This window comes from Moschus berezovskii, chromosome 20 (assembly GCF_049115385.1).
Source record: "Moschus berezovskii isolate FMDL1 chromosome 20, NW_MosBer_1.0, whole genome shotgun sequence".
In the NCBI taxonomy this organism is placed as follows: Eukaryota; Metazoa; Chordata; class Mammalia; order Artiodactyla; family Moschidae; genus Moschus; species Moschus berezovskii.
In genome coordinates, this window is record NC_142479.1 from 59,867,863 (window position 1) to 59,884,658 (window position 16,796).

Sequence of the window (16,796 nt, forward strand, 5' to 3'; positions counted from 1 at the left end):
AATTCCAGATATAGTCTGACCGCAAAGAGAGTGGCCTTTTCTCCTTGGCCTGGACATCCATTGTGCTCATTCATCCCAAAATGGCATTTACATTTTCAGCAGCCCACTTACAAGGGGAGTTTACAGGCACCCCTGGAGTTTTCATCGTGAACTGTGGCCATATTAGAGTTTCACCATCCTGTAATTATGCAACTGACTTTTCTCTTTTAAATCCAGGTGGAACTCAACACAGGAAACTAGTCGATCTGATCACATGGACCACAGCCGAATGTGGTCCACTGGAGAAGGGAATGGCAAACCACTTCAGTATACTTGTCTTGAGAACCCCATGAACAGTATCAAAGGGCAAAATGATAGGATACTGAATGAGGAATTCCCCAGGTCGGTAGGTGCCCAGTATGCTACTGGAGATCAGTGGAGAAGTAACTCCAGAAGGAATAAAGGGATGGAGCAAAAGCAAAACCAATACCCAGTTGTGGATGTGACCGGTGATAGAAGCAAGGTCCGGTGCTGTAAAGACGGATATTGCATAGGAACCTGGAATGTTAGGTCCATGAATCAAGGCAAATTGGAAGTGGTCAAACAGGAGATGGCAAGAGTGAACATCGACATTCTAGGAATCAGTGAATTAAAATGGACTGGAATGGGTGAATTTAACTCAGATGACCATTATATCTACTACTGTGGGCAGGAATCCCTTAGAAGAAATGGAGTAGCCATCATGGTCAACAAAAGAGTCCGAAATGCAGTACTTGGATGCAATCTTAAAAACGACAGAATGATTTCTGTTCGTTTCCAAGGCAAACCATTCAATATTACAGTAATCCAGGCCTATGCCCCAACCAGTAACGCTGAAGAAGCCGAAGTTGAACGGTTCTATGAAGACCTACAAGACCTTTTAGAACTAACACCCAAAAAAGATGTCCTTTTCCTTATAGGGGACTGGAATGCAAAAGTAGGAAGTCAAGAAACACCTGGAGTAACAGGCAAATTTGGCCTTGGAGCACGGAATGAAGCAGGGCAAAGGCTAATAGAGTTTTGTCAAGAGAACGCACTGGTCATAGCAAACACCCTCTTCCAACAACACAAGAGAAGACTCTACACATGGACATCACCAGATGGTCAACACCGAAATCAGATTGATTATATTCTTTGCAGCCAAAGATAGAGAAGCTGTATACAGTTAGCAAAAACAAGACCAGGAGCTGACTGTGGCTCAGATTATGAACTCCTTATTGCCAAATTCAGACTGAAATTGAAGAAAGTAGGGAAAACCACTAGACCATTCAGGTATGACCTAAATCAAATCCCTTTATGATTATACAGTGGAAGTGAGAAATAGATTTAAGGGACTAGATCTGATAGATAGAGTGCCTGATGAACTCTGGACGGAGGTTCGTGACATTGTACAGGAGACAGGGACCAAGACCATCCCCATGGAAAAGAAATGCAAAAAAGCAAAATGGCTGTCTGAGGAGGCCTTACAAATAGCTGTGAAAAGAAGAGAAGCGAAAAGCAAAGGAGAAAAGGAAAGATATAAGCATCTGAATGCAGAGTTCCAAAGAATAGCAAGGAGAGATAAGAAAGCCTTCCTCAGTGATCAATGCAAAGAAATAGAGGAAAACAACAGAATAGGAAAAACAAGAGATCTCTTCAAGAAAATTAGAGATTCCAAGGGAACATTTCATGCAAAGATGGGCTCAATAAAGGACAGAAATGGTATGGACCTAACAGAAGTAGAAGATATTAAGAAGAGGTGGCAAGAATACACAGAAGAACTGTACAAAAAAGATCTTCATGAACAATATAGTCACGATAACGTGATCACTGACCTAGAGCCAGACATCTTGGAATGTGAAGTCAAGTGGGCCTTAGAGAGCATCACTACAAACAAAGCTAGTGGAGGTGATGGAATTCCAGTTGAGCTATTTCAAATCCTGAAAGAGGATGCTGTGAAAGTGCTGCACTCAATATGCCAGCAAATTTGGAAAATTCAGCAGTGGCCACAGGACTGGAAAAGGTCAGTCTTCATTCCAATCCCAAAGAAAGGGAATGCCAAAGAATGCTCAAACTACTGCACAATTGCACTCATCTCACACGCTAGTAAAGTCATGCTCAAAATTCTCCAAGCCAGGCTTCAGCAATATGTGAACCGTGAACTCCCAGATGTTCAAGCAGGTTTTAGAAAAGGCAGAGGCACCAGAGATCAAATTGCCAACATCCGCTGGATCATGGAGAAAGCAAGAGAGTTCCAGAAAAACATCTATTTCTGCTTCATTGACTATGTCAAAGCCTTTGACTGTGTGGATCACAATAAACTGTGGAAAATTCTGAAAGAGATGGGAATACCAGACCACCTGACCTGCCTCTTGAGAAACCTGTGTGCAGGTCAGGAAGCAACAGTTAGAACTGTACATGGAACAACAGACTGGTTCCAAATAGGAAAAGGAGTACATCAAGGCTGTATATTGTCACCTTGCTTATTTAACTTATATGCAGAGTACATCATGAGGAACGCTGGGCTGGAAGAAGCACAAGCTGGAATCAAGATTGCTGGGAGAAATATCAATAACCTCAGATATGCAGATGACACCACCCTTATGGCAGAGAGTGAAGAGGAACTCAAAAGCCTCTTGATGCAAGTGAAAGAGGAGAGTGAAAAGGTTGGCTTGAAGCTCAACATTCAGAAAACAAAGATCATGGCATCTGGTCCCATCACTTCATGGGAAATAGATGGAAAAACAGTGGAAACAGTGTCAGACTTTATTTTTGGAGGCTCCAAAATCACTGCAGATGCTGATTGCAGCCATGAAATTAAAAGACGCTTACTCCTTGGAAGGAAAGTTATGACCAACCTTGATAGTATATTAAAAAGCAGAGACATTACTTTGTCAACAAAGGTCCGTTTAGTCAAGGCTATGGTTTTTCCCGTGGTCATGTATGGATGTGAGAGTTGGACTGTGAAGAAAGCTGATCGCTGAAGAATTGATGCTTTTGAACTGTGGTGTTGGAGAAGACTCTAGAGAGTCCCTTGTACTGCAAGGAGATCCAACCAGTCCATTCTAAAGGAGATCAATCCTGGGTGTTCATTGGAAGGACTGATGCTGAAACTGAAACTCCAGTACTTTGGCCACCTCATGCGACGAGTTGACTCACTGGAAAAGACTCTGATGCTGGGAAAGGTTGGGGGCGGGAGGAGAAGGGCTCGACCAAGAATGAGATGGCTGGATGGCATCACCGACTCTGTGGACATGAGTTTGAGTGAACTCCGGGAGTTGGTGATGGACATGGAGGCCTGGTGTGCTGTGATTCATGGGGTCGCGGAGAGCTGGACACGACTGAGCGACTGAACTGAACTGAACTGAACTGGAGCTCAACAAAATATTAGCAAGTCAATATTTAAAAGTACTATACTCTACAACCAAAGGGGATTTATCCCAGGTATGCAGCACAGATTCAACACTAGAAAATCAGTTAATTTTTATAATTATTTATTTATTTGGCTCTGCTGGGTTTTAGTTGCAGAATGCCAGATCTTTTTTTTTTTTTTTCAGTTGTGGCATGCAAACACTTAGTTGTGTCATGTGGGTTCTAGTTCCCTGACCAGGGATGGAACTGGGCTGCCTGAATTGGGAGCACAGAGTCTTAGCCACTGTGCTAAGAAAATTAGCACAGGAAAGTTCCGAAAATTAATTAATGTTAATCTGTCATATAAACAGGCTGAAGAAAAATCCTATGGTCATATCAATGAATATAGAAAATGAATTTGACAAAATCCAACACCCATTCATGAAAAAAGCTCTCAGCAAAATAGGAATAGATGAGAACTTCCTCAACCTAATAGAGAACGTTTTCCTAAAAAATCCTACAGCTGACATAGTACTTAATAGTGAGAAACTAGAACTTTTCCCACTAAGATCAGGAACAAAGAAAGGATGTCACCTCTCTCCACTCCTTTTCAATGTCATACTGAAGTTCTAGCTAAGGCAATAAGACAAGAAAAGGAAATGAAAGTTACACTGATCAGGAAGGAAGAAATAAAATTGTCTTTGTTAACAGATGACATGATTGTCTTTGTACAAAACCCAGAAGAATCGACCAAAAACAAACAAACCCCCTCTTGGAACTAATAATGATTATAGCAGAGTTTCAGGATGTAAGGTTAATATAAATTCAGGTGGTGTTGTTTAGTTGCTAAGTCACGTCCAACTCTTTTGCGACCCAATGGACTGGGTCTAGTGCCACCAGGCTCATCTGTCCATGCAATTTCCCAGGCAAGAATACTGGAATGGGTTGCAATTTCCTTCTCCAGGGGATCTTCCTGACCCAGGGATTGAACCCGTGTCTCCTGCGTTGGCAGGAGGACTCTTTACCACTCAGCCACCTGGGAAGCCCAAATTCGGGTGTAGGATTTTCCATCTTCCTCCACTTAAGTTCCTCTCATTCATTGCACCTCTTGACCTGAAATCTTTTGTAAAATCTTGATTCTCCCCACTCAGTTCAAGACCAATCCCTCACAGCTGAGTGCCTATGATCCTGAAGTGAAGTCGTTCAGTCGTGTCCGACTCTTTGCAACACCGGGGACTATAGCCTACCAGGCTCCTCCGTCCGTGGGATTCTCCAGGCAAGAGTACTGGAATGGGTTGCCATTTCCTTCTCCAGGGATCTTCCCAACCCAGGGATCGAACCCGGGTCTCCTGAATTGGAGGCAGACGCTTTAACCTCTGAGCCACCAGGGAAGCCGCCTATGACCCTAATTGTCCCAAATTACTGGCCAAACAAAACTCATGACAGAGATCCCCACCTCCTGCTTCTAGAACCTTCTCTCTTGGGACACCAAGCTTCCAATGAGGGTCCTTCAAACCACCTAGCTGCACTGAATTGACCTGAAACCCCCCAAGGAGCCTCAGCCATGCCCTGCCAGCTTGAGATGTAACAGCTGCTGTGGGAAACTTCCAGAAGACTGAGAATGGATGAGACCTGCCCCTCACAGCCTTCCCGTTCACTTGAGGGCACATTTCCCAGGATGCAGAGATGGTGGACGACTTGCTGGCTTTGCTCAGTCACCATCTCTCTTGCCAACCAAGCATGCCCTTCATCTCTAGTAAAGTCGCAGTCCAGGCTCAGGCTGTTTCTCTCTGGATTGAGAGCGAAATTACCCAGAGCTACAGCCAATCCTCAAGTTTCACCTGCAGTGAGGGCTCAGACTTAGGACTTTCTGGGAGGCTGAAACAGATCAAACTTTCTCTGTCCTGGCCAAAGACAGCACCGGGCATCCTGGTGGCCTACTTCCCAAATTCCTGCATTTCTGCTGTGGCCCAGCACCAAGAATGCAAAATGGATCCCTACCTCCCATCCCCCTAGTTGTAAATCTCAAATCACAGTATTTTCTCAGGTGGGGCAGGCTGGGGGTAGGGATGGGAAGGGGGTAGCTGTGTTGTTTCTCTGCCAGCACTTAGGACCTCAGCCTTGGCAGGTCAGGGGCCTGGAGGAAGTCACCCCAGATGGCCCTCCCCTCTGGTCTGACACTCTCTGTGGAGGAAATCTGCTCCAAGAGGTCTTGGAGGGCAGCCTGGAGCCTAATGCAGAAACCTCTGGACACTCAGGAGCTATGAGAGTTCTGGAAACCCTCAGGGTCACATGGTGGGGGGGTGGGGAGGGGTTACCCTGCACAAGGGGTGGGCTAATGCTGATGACACTTTCCAGTTGGGGTTCACTGGGTTCAAATAAGCCTCCCTTTTTCAGGCTCCTGATTTAACCAGCCTGATGACTTGTCCTGCCTGTGGGGAAAGAATGATCGTAGTATGGCCACATTTACTTTCCACTTCCTGTTTGCCTCAAGATGGGGTTCCCAGGAATGGGTTTTCCCTCCCAAGTGAAGTGAAAGTGAAAGTCGCTCAGTTGTGTCTGACTCTTTGAGACCCCATGGAATTCTCCAGGCCAAATTCTGGAGAGGGTCACCTTTCCCTTCTCCAGGGGACCTTCCCAACCCAGGGATCAAACCCAGGGCTCCAGCATTGCAGGCGGGTTCTTTACCAGCTGAGCCACAAGGGAAACCCAAGAATACTGGAGTGGGTAGCCTATCCCTTCTCCAGCGGATCTTCCCGACCCAGGAATCAAATCAGGGTCTCCTGCATCTGAGGGAAGCTCCTCCCCTCCCAAGACTGAGCCTTAAATCAAAGGAATTGATCTTATCTCAAGTGTAAAGTCCAGGCCTCATCAGCATCAGCTCGGGGAAGATTCTATTAGGAGTGGGAAGGGGTTGGTTCCCCTGACACTCAAACCTCCACCTGAGAGGTGGTGGCCCAAGAATTATTTTTTTTCTTTATATATATATTTCATTGAAGTATAGTTGACATGGGGTTCCCTGATGGCTCAGACGGTAAAACATCTGCCCGCAATGCAGGAGACTTGGGTTTGATCCCTGGGTCAGGAAGATCCCCTGGAGAAGGAAATGGCAACCCACTCCAGTACTCTTGCTTAGAAAATTCCATGAATGGAGGAGCCTGGTGGGCTACATACAGTCCATGGGGTCTCAAAGAGTTGGACACGACTGAGCGACTTCACTTCACAGGTGACTTACTGTTTCAGATGCCCAGTCAGGTGGTTCAGTTACAACATACATCTATCATTTCCCAGATTATTTTCCATTGTAGGTTTTTACAAGATATTGACTATAGTCCCTGTGCTAGACAGTAAAGCTTTATTGCTTGTTGTATATCTATTTTTTTTTATTAGGAATCTAGCACTGAGAATTATTTCTTGATCGAGAGCAGTCATCTGTTTGTTCATTTGGTGTTTAACGCCTGCCAGGCACTGTTTCAAGTGCTTCGCATTCATCATCCCAGCTACTAAGTGGTGCAGCCAGGATTCAAATGTGGCTCTCGGAGGGGCCAAATCCACGTGCCTGCTACTACAAACACAGGCTCCCTCTGGCTGGCCCAATGGGGGATGGTGCTCGGCCTGGCTGCCCTCCCCCAACCCAGGGCATGCTCAGGTTGCAGTCCCATCCAGTTTCCCCCTGGGCTGGCCTGATCCTCACCTGTCTGTCCTCTTCAAAGGACAGACCAGAGTCCTCGGGCCAAGCCCCTGAAAGGCGTGGGCTGGGGTGGGCGTCTGGCAAGCCCTGGCAGGCCCCAGGCTCAGGCTTCCCGGGGCCTCAAGTTGGGAGATGGGAGTGGTGGGGACTAAGGGCCCCCACCCGTAGTTTGGTAAAGAGCCTTTGTCAAGGTCTGGTTTTTCATTTGCACCAATCAAATCTCAAATACCCTCCCAACTCCCTCAGCAGCCAGCCCGCTCCTACACAAACACACACAACACATACAACACACACACACACACACACACACACACACTCCCTCATCACTCGTTGCTTCTATGAGTCATTTCCCAGCTGCTCCAAGGGGTGGGGAGGCTAATTAGTTCCACCCAGGCCTGGGGCTTCCTGCCCTCCGCTGGCTCTCTCAAAGGTGCCCCCAAGCATGGTGATGGGGGCTCCATGGATGGTTCCCCTCCAACTTGTGTGTGCACAGCCTCGTCTACACACATACCCAGAGCCACCTTGCCCATCCTCGGGCAGACCCACCCCTGCACACAGGGCTGCCTCCCCTCACCCTGCGGGCTCCCACCTAGGTCCGCCCCTGGAGCTGCCAGCCTCTGTTCTTCCCACGCACTCTCCCCACTCCCAGACCATGGCTGCCAGGCCTTTCTCCTGTCTTAGGTCAGAGGGTGAGAAGAGGATGGTTCGAAACTGATTCTGAGCCTGGAGAGTTCCAGGGCCAATCTGGCCCCGCTTCCCTCCATCATCCCCTAACCACCTGGGTAGCATGGGCTTTGACCCCTCTCACCCCACACTTAGGTTCTAGGTCCCTGCCGGGCCCAGGGAATTGGACGAGGAGCGTTAGAAAGAGTGGCCCGTAGAACCTGAGCCTATAACCTCAACCCCCAAGGGGTGTCCCGCCCCTTCAGCAGCTTGGCTTTGCCACTCAGAATTTGGTTCAACCCCAGAAACAGATCCAGGGATGTTAAACCAGTGACCCTGTGGAAGATCCTTTTCCCAAATTAGGCCAATCAAGAACTTAACAAGCCTCAAAAAAGATAAGAGTCACCTGCAGCTCTTACTAAAATCTGAGCCTGGGGTGGGGGAGGTTGGGGTAGGGGGAAGCTTTGTCCTTTACTCTCACAGCCCTTAAGGCAACACCTGTAAACCACACACTCTCATAAGGGGAGCTCTGCTGTCAGTATGATAAAAGCATCTCTTGGTAGGAAAAAACCCACCTCCTCCCAGGTGTGTAGGGTACCCAGAGCTGGACAGGGTCTAATGCTTCCTACCAGGCACCCCCACCTTGTAGCTTCTTCTTCCCTTCTGTTACTCCCAAACCCCCAACAAGGAGACATTTATTTCAGAGTCATAACCTGATAACAAGCGTAATAATGAATTCCTGGTTAACACTTATATACTTGCCAAGCACCATGCTGGGCACTTCATATGCAGTGAGCTCATGTAATCCTGACATGATCCTATTGTTATTACTCCATTTGGCAGATGAGGAAACGGAGGCAGAGGAGGATAAGGAAGTTGCCAGGTGTTATTTATGTAGTAAACTGGGGCTGGAAACCTGACCCCTGGGGCTCTCGGAAGATACCTTGGCTCTGAACCTCTAAGGTACATCATCACCCCAGTGTCTAAACTGGGCCATGACCTTCTAGCACCTATGGGCGTGGAGGAGGGGCTGGCACCTGGTTTCACAAACCAGTTCAAAAACAGAGTGGGGTCTGGTGACTCCTGTGGTTTCTGCATTGTGCATTTCTGCTAGGCCTCCCAGCAGAAGGCAGGGAGGCCTGCGGGGAGTAGGGGGCAGCCTGCCCTTTGAGGGGCACCACGGCTCCCCTGCCACCCCCACTGCCCAGTGGGCTCCTCGAGCCCCTCCCTCTCCTCTGGCTGTCCCGTTCCCTGCCGCCCCTCCCGCCACACACACACAAGGGCTGTTGACTGAAAACTGCAGGGAATAAAAATAGCTGTGCTGACGAGGCAGAATGGGGGCCAGAGCGCAGGGAAGGCCTGGGGCTGGGGTGGCGGAGGTGGAGAGACCCTGGGATTCCCCAGCCCCATGAGCACCTTCCAGTGGAGCCGGGGGAGTGCGGGCCTGTTCCTGCCACTGCAGAGTTGGGGACCCCTAGGGATGCCCCCAGGGACCTTGCCCCCAGGGTCTCGGGGGTGAGCTCTGCCCCAGGGAGTAGGGGCCATGGCTACTGTGGACAGAGCCCTGGCCCCTCACAAGCCATGTGCCCCAGGTAAGTGACAGGACCCTCTGAACCTGAGACTTCCCTCTAAGAGGACTTGAGGGACAGAGGTTTGTGTAATGTGGACTGGGGCTGTTGACTTCTCCTCCCTGCCTTCTCTCTACCTGCTCTCCGAGGCCCCTGGGCTCAGATCTTTCATGTTCCTTCTATGCACCTCTCCTATCACCTGGGAAGGGTGAGCCTTTCCCACTCTGGTCTGGAGGGTTCAATCCCTTCTCTCCTCTCTGCCTTGCCTCCCCTAGGAGCCTTCTCTAAACCCATCCCTTCCTGCCTTCACCCACGCTTTTCTCTGTTCTGGTGGCTAGCTGCTGCTGCTGCTAAGTCACTTCAGTCGTGTCCGACTCTGTACGAACCATAGACGGCAGCCCACCAGGCTCCCCCGTCCCTGGGATTCTCCAGGCAGGAACACTGGAGTGGGGTGCCATTGAGTTGCCCCCAAAGGCAGGGTCTTTGTCAGGACCACCTCCAGCCTCTGGCCAGGAGTTCAATGCCATTTCCTTCTCCAATGTGTGAAAGTGAAAAGTGAAAGTGAAGTCGCTCAGTCGTATCCGACCCTTAGCGACCCCACGGACTACAGCCTACCAGGCTCCTCCATCCATGGGATTTTCCAGGCAAGAGTACTGGAGTGGGGTGCCATTGAGTTGCCCCCAAAGTCAGGGTCTTTGTCAGGACCACCTCCAGCCTCTGGCCAGGAGTTCAATGCCTTCAGCGTCAGCTTCAGGGCTTCCCCTCCCCTGGGCCTGGGTGAGTCAGGGCAGGGAAGATGGCTGGGCAGACTTTGACACTCAGGCTAGCCTAGAGCTGGAGGTGACCCTGAGTCCTGAGCCTCCACCCTGTGCAGGTCCCGATGCAAAAATGACAAGGAAGCCAGGCAGGGATGGGACCACCTAGGAAGGACCCTTAAGTACTTCCCAAACCCCTCCCATCCCGTGAGAGCTGCCTGGCATGAAGATGAGGGTGGGCCTTGGGTTATGTCTGGGCCCCTGCATCATCCCACACAGGGGACGTTGCTCCAAATACTAGTGCAGTGGCTATAACCATCCACACCACTGGCCATGAGCAGGGGACTGGGGATGACCCTGGAAGAAGCTGGAGGGTCCTGGGAGAACCAGCCCTCTGACGCCCGCCCCCAACCCCAGCTCTGCACACCTGGGTTCAGTCACTGCCACCCCAGATGAGTGACAACAACGCTCACCTATGGTTCCATCCCAAATTCTGTCAGCCTCCTCCCCTCTCCAGATTAGACAGACACGGAAACTAGTCTCTAGCTGCCCTCCCCAAGCTGGCTCATCTTTAGTGGCTGAATTAAATGGCCTTCAAGCCTTCCCAAGTGGCTCAGCGGTAAAGAACCTGCCTGCAATGCTGTAGATACAGGAGACGCAAGTTTGATCCCTGGGTTGGGAAGATCCCCTGGAGGAAGGCATCGCAACCTATTCTAGTATTCTTGCCTGGAGAAGCCCATGGACAGAGGAACCTGGCGGGCTACAGTCCATGTGGTCGCAAAGAGTCGGACAAGACTGAGCAACAGTTACATCATGTCAAGGCTCCCCTGGGCTCTAGCCTTCCTGGGCTCTGGGACAGGTACCCACAGTGGGCAGTATAGGTCGGAGGCAGACCTGTCTAGTCTCCACCTAGAAAGCCATCTCCCCACAGTGGGGTGTCTCAAGCTCTCATCAGGACCTGGCCCCCTGCCCTGACCCCATGCCCTGAGCAGGGTGAGGGGCATTGGGACACAGTACTTAACGGGGCAGAGTGGGAAGGGGCTCAGGCCTCCCTGCCCCTACCAGTACATGCTTGGAAGCCTCCATCCCACCCCCTCCCCAGGCCTTCTAGATGGGGCATCTTCGATCTTTTGAACAAACTCCCCCAACACACACAAAACATACCTCCCTTCAGCTCCATGAGTTTCCAAAAACACCTTCTCCCATCTCTGCTCAGACCGTCAGGCCTTCTCGGCCAGCTCCTGCCCATGCTCCCTCCCAGCGTCCTGGGTGCCCTGCTCTGCCAGCGAGGAGGGGGGTTGTGCTCTGTCCTGGCACTGAACCCCTGCCCCCCACCTCCAGCCCCCTCACCCCAGCTCCAGTCTCCTTCTGAGTCCCCCAGAGACCCTTCAGTGTGGCGGCCCCATGTGGGATGCCCCTCGCCCTGGACTTTCTGGCTCCCTGTCCCCACACCCCCTCCACTAAGAGTAGCTGCTCCTCTGCCCACCTCCTCCTCAGTTTCTCCAGGAGAGGAGCCCAAGTGTGCCCCGGGGCAGGGAGAGGCAGGGGCAGCGGGCAGAGCCCGGCTGGCCTCTCAGCCCAAGATGTGTCCTCTGCTGGCATCTCACAGATTCCTGTTCCAGCAGAGCAAAGGAGCTGCCGCCACCCCCCAGCCGGCCTCCCGCTCCCCTCCCCGCCAGCCCTGCCTTCTGGGCCACTGCGTTCATGCCGAGCCGAGTCACTGCTCTGGGCCCTCCACCCTCCTCTCCTGAGAAACTCAGTCCCATCTCTGTCCCTTGGGTCACCCCGTCCGGAGCCGAGCCTTAGCCCCTGGGCTGTCTGTGATCAGGACGACAACCCTGGCTGAGGGCAGGGCCGGTCGGCCAGACAGGGCACAGGCCGACGGGGCAGGGAGAGGCAAGCACAGGGATCCGGCCGGGGTCACGGCCCAAGGAGCTTGGGCAGGGTGGCCGCGGAGCAGGGCCCGGCGTGGGCAGGAGGACAGTGGTGCCCGGAGCAAAGTGGTGACCTCCTCGGAGCCAGGCTGGGCTGGGGGCCAGGGCGCCAGTCCCCTAGGGGTGGCCTGCCCTCGGGGTGCCCAGCCCAGTGGGGTGTGGAGGGGGGCGCAGTACTCACTGTTGGATGGGAGCAGATGAGCCCGGAGCGGCGTGCCCACCTCGGGCTGGGGCTGGGACTCTGGGGGACTTGGCCGGGGGGCCGGCCGGCGGGGACAGCTGCTGCCGCTGATGTCACAGGGTCATGAGTGAAACCTGAGGACCCGGCCAATCTTCAGGTGGGAGCCTGGGCCGCGCTTGCCTCACGGGTGCCCGGGGCTCTGCTTGGGACTGCCTGGGCTGGGGGGGACGCTGACCCGGAGCGTGACACACTGGACACGTTCGTCCACTCTCTCACACACGCACGCACACACCCACTGGGGCATGCGTCTGAGCCCACAGGCTCATTCTCATACAGGACTGTCCTTTCACACTTGTTCCCAGAAGCACTCCCGGGGCACACACTGGCTGGCACACTCTGTACACACTCATGGCTCTGCTCCCCCCTGCCCACTGTCACACTCATACATGCTCAGCCGGACATGTAAACTATACCCTTCACACAGTCACACAAATGCTTCCACAGCATGTCACACTTTCAAATGCATGCCTGTTTCTCACATAGACATGTTCCCACGCTCACAGCAGGTTTGTGCATATGTGTATTATTACACACGTGCAGCCACATGCACTCTCCTGCCCAGATGAGCACAGATGTTGCATATCCCAGACACTATAGTTGCCTCAAATGTGTACCCACACCACAGTCATGCCCATGTATTTGGGAATTTCAGGCATGTTATTTATATCCGGGCTTTGGTCCGTGCCCACATAACATGCTTCCATTCACGTGTACATAGGGCCACCTATATGTACCTATGGTCATTATATTTTTAAAAAATATTGATTTTATTTATTTATTTGATTGCACAGGATCTTAGCTGTGGCATGCGGGATCTAGTTTCCCGACCAGAGATCGAACCTGGGCCCCTTGCATTTCCCAGTGTGTGGAGTTTTTTGCCACTGGACCACCAGGCAAGTCCCTGGTCACTAGGTTTTTATCAAGTGTATGTCTGACTACCCACACCCACATCTCACACCCAGGAACTCCTCCCCCCAACACAGCTGTTTAGCTGGACCACACAGCAGTCTTGAGGGTCATTTCTCTCCCAACACTCCCCCACCCCAGCGACTAGACATCTGTCCCTCGGAAGCTGGGGAGGGAGGAGGTTAGTTTAGCCCCCTCCCCCACTTCCACTCTGGGGCTGTGGTGACCTCTAGTGGAGGTGTCGAGAAATGACCCATCTCTTGTTGCTCATTAGCTCCTGCCCCCCGGGCAAACAAGAGAATCTCTTGAGTGAATCCAGAGTAACTGTCCCCCAAAACATCCCCCAGTCTCCCAGACCCCTCACTGCCACTGACTTTTCTGGCAGCCAGAGCTCCTCCTGAGCTGAGCCCAGGCCAGAGTGACCTTTGCAAGGGGCATAGGGAAGCCCGTGGAGCTGTCACCCTCAGTCCTGGGAGCTGGCCCTATGGTACCTCTCCTCCCAGGGCCTCTCTGTGGTTCCAGCTTCAGCATAGTCCAGCCCCTCCCTGGGGGCCAGGCCTGGCTGTGGTCTGAGAAGTTCCTGCTATGCCCAGACTTCGAACATCTCCTCCCAGTGAGTCATTCACACCCTTAGAGGCGTGTCTTTAGACCAGGGTGGAAGCCTTGGTGTTTTCGCTGCAAGGTTCTTTATCCTGCTTTGCTCACTGACCTGACAACCATTTCCCATGTGGTTGTATTGCTAGTGTAGTCCAGCGTCTGCCGGCCCCGACTTCTTTGCTTCTTCCGGCATTCAGAGAAAACATGAGATTTTATCTCACATCCTTCGCAAGTTGTCTCCCTGAAACTGCTCCCCGGGGGTCCTTCTCGTCACTCCCAGTCCTGATGCAGCTCCAGTTTGCTTTGCTGCTGGCCACCGTCTGGAATTCCTGGTCAGTGTTCCCTTGATAGCACACTGCTCCCTGTCCGTGGGCACTGGAGGGGAGGTGGTGGGAGGCAGCTGTCATTCCCAATTATGGCTCTGCCCTTTAGGTCTCTGCCTTGCCACTGCCCAAAGCTCTATGGAGTCAGACTTTCTTTAATGAGGAAGTGAAGTTATTGAAGGGAATCATAGTACATAAGGCGGCAGGGTTGTATGCATTCGGTTGTATGGGTTGTGCACTGCACAATTCTGGGAACCAATCACATCTATAGTCATTATAGATTAGTATATTTAAGATGATAGTTTTCTAGCAGATAGTGGCAAAATATCTCGAGGAAGGGGCTAATTTTTCTGATTTGCACAAGGTGCCATTTGGATTAGGGGTGGGGATCATGGGAAAACAAAAGCTGTGTGTTAAATATGACTTTTTTTCCACAGCCCGAGGGGAATGTTATAGATAACATTCTATTGATAACAATATCTATTGATAACAATATTCTTCCTTTCTTTGGGGAACTGCTCCTTCCCTACTCCAAAAATGTGATTCTGGCCTAGCTTCTGATTACAGGACAGCCACCTTGCCCTGGCCACAGAGATGGACACTGTCACCTAGGTCTGGCCAATCCTCTTGGCCACAGTGGTTGGTTAAAAGCTGGATATGTGACTCAATAGGGCCAATCAAAGGTCCATATAGTCAAAGCTATGGTTTTTCCAGTAGTCATGTAGGAATGTGTGAGTTGGACCATAAAGAAGGCTGAGCGCTGAAGAATTGATGCTTTCGAACTGTGGTATTGGAAAAGACTCTTGACAGTCCCTTGGACTGCAAGCAGATCAAACCAGTCAATCCTAAAGGAAATTAGCCCTGAATATTCATTGAAAGGACTGATGCTGAAGCTGAAGCTCCAGTACTTTGGCCACCTGATGAGAAGAGCTGACTCATTGGAAAAGACCCTGATGCTGGGAAAGGTTGAGGGCAGGAGGAGAAGGGGAAGGCAGAGGACGAGATGGTTGGATGGCATCCCCGACTCGACTGTGATGATCAAGCTCTGGGAGATAGTGAAGGACAGGGAAGCCTGATGTGCTGCAGTCCATGGGATCACAGAGTCGGACACAGCTGAGTGACTGAACAACAGCAAGAGCCAGTGACAGTCCTTCCTGGGGATTTATATGTATCAATACAAAAGAAAGATCTCTCTCTCCATGAGATTCTCCAAGTTTGTCTAGAGTAACTAGAGCACATCTGAAGGTGCCCAGGGGATGTCTGTCAGAAGTGAAAGAGTCTATTTATAGGAAGGGGGGACACCATACGAGGGGGGCGGGGAGACAAAGAGGATGGATTAGAGGAACCTGAAGACACTATGAACCAACTCCATCACTGTCCTTCTGTATCACATGAGCCCAAAAATGTTCCTTTTATTTAAACTGGTTTAGGTTGAATTTCAGTTGTCCACAAGCCAAAGAATTCTGCACACTAGAATCCCCTTTCAGAAAAATCTCACTCTGACCCACAGGAATTGGCCCCGGCACATCCTCTCCCATCTCCCACCCCTTGGCCTGAGCAGTCAATTTCTTCCCTGAATCATTCTGTCAAGGGTGACTTCCTGGGAGTTTGGCAGGCATGGTTGGGGGCACCCCAATTCCAGGGAGCCTAGAAGGGGAGGATTCTGGACTCCATATCATAGCTCTGTTCTGGTGGGGTGAGACATTGAAACTGTGTCCCCAGCACACAGCATCCCAGTCCCACTGGTGTGATCTGTGTGTGCGTGCTGTATGCATGCTAAGTTGCTTCAGTCGTGTCCGACTCTGTGACCCCGTGGACTGTAGCCCACCAGGCTCCTCTGTCTGTGGGGATTCTCCAGGCAAGAATACTGGAGTGGGTTGCTGAGCCCTCCTCCAGGAGATCTTCCCGATGCAGGGATCAAACCCATGTCTCTTATGTCTCCTGCATTGGCAGGTGGGCTCTTTACCACTAGCACCACCTGGGAAGCCAGATCTACGTTTATAAGTCTTCAAAGTACCACCAGGGGCCTTTTGGATAACCTCCCCCATCCCCAACCACCACACACACACACACACACACATCTCACAAGGATAACCACAATTTGTAGAAATAGCAGAGTTGGAGCCTCTAAGAGGAAAAATGGAATTTCTTTACTGTTACAATTTCAAGACTTCTGTCCACAAATCCATTAGTCTTGTAATTCTGCAAATTGGCATTTAACACCTCTCTTTCAACCATCATATTCTAATTCCTTCCACTTGTGCCTCTTTAAGAACTGGGCCCTCCCAAAAGAGCCTGCCACTACGTCAATCTCTCTCCACGTGGCACCTCCTCATCTGTACTGAAAAGAAACACGGACATTTCCAGTTAAATTATTTTATTATTATTAATTAATTATTTGGCTGTGTGCCTCTGTAGTTAGGGCCCACGGGCTCAGTTGATCAGTGCTGTGTTGGATCTTAGTTCCCCGAACAGGGATTGAGCCCACGTCCCCTGCATTGGCAAGTGGATTCTAACCACTGGACCACCAGGGAAGTCCCTCCGCTTGAATTCTTAAAAGGATCCTTGTCTCTCCATTTCCATCTGAGGAAGAGAGGAGGGAGCCACCTTTTCCCATCCCATGGTTTTTAATGGCTGCACGCTCTTCCTTGGAGTGAACTGCCTCCATTTACATAACCACTTCCCTATTACTGGATATTGGGTAACTTTCAACTTTCAGCTCTTAAAAATAACACTGCAATGGGTACATTTGAGTAGGAATCTTTTTTCT

The 16,796-nt window shown here is 50.9% G+C and overlaps 1 protein-coding gene across 3 annotated transcripts in view; it reads right to left on the minus strand.

Moving 5' to 3' along the window:
• Positions 1-16,796, minus strand: part of SCN4A (sodium voltage-gated channel alpha subunit 4) — a 67,805-nt gene that overhangs the window by 44,184 nt on the left and 6,825 nt on the right. The window contains exon 1 of one of the 3 annotated variants that reach the window (XM_055408205.2): positions 12,141-12,362. The exons of 1 other annotated variant lie outside the window; for it this stretch is intronic. The gene's annotated coding sequence lies outside the window, so the exon portion shown is untranslated. Of the gene's footprint in view, positions 1-11,189; positions 11,353-12,140; positions 12,363-16,796 lie in introns of those variants that run through there. One more of the 3 variants, XM_055408206.2, reaches the window with a different exon arrangement.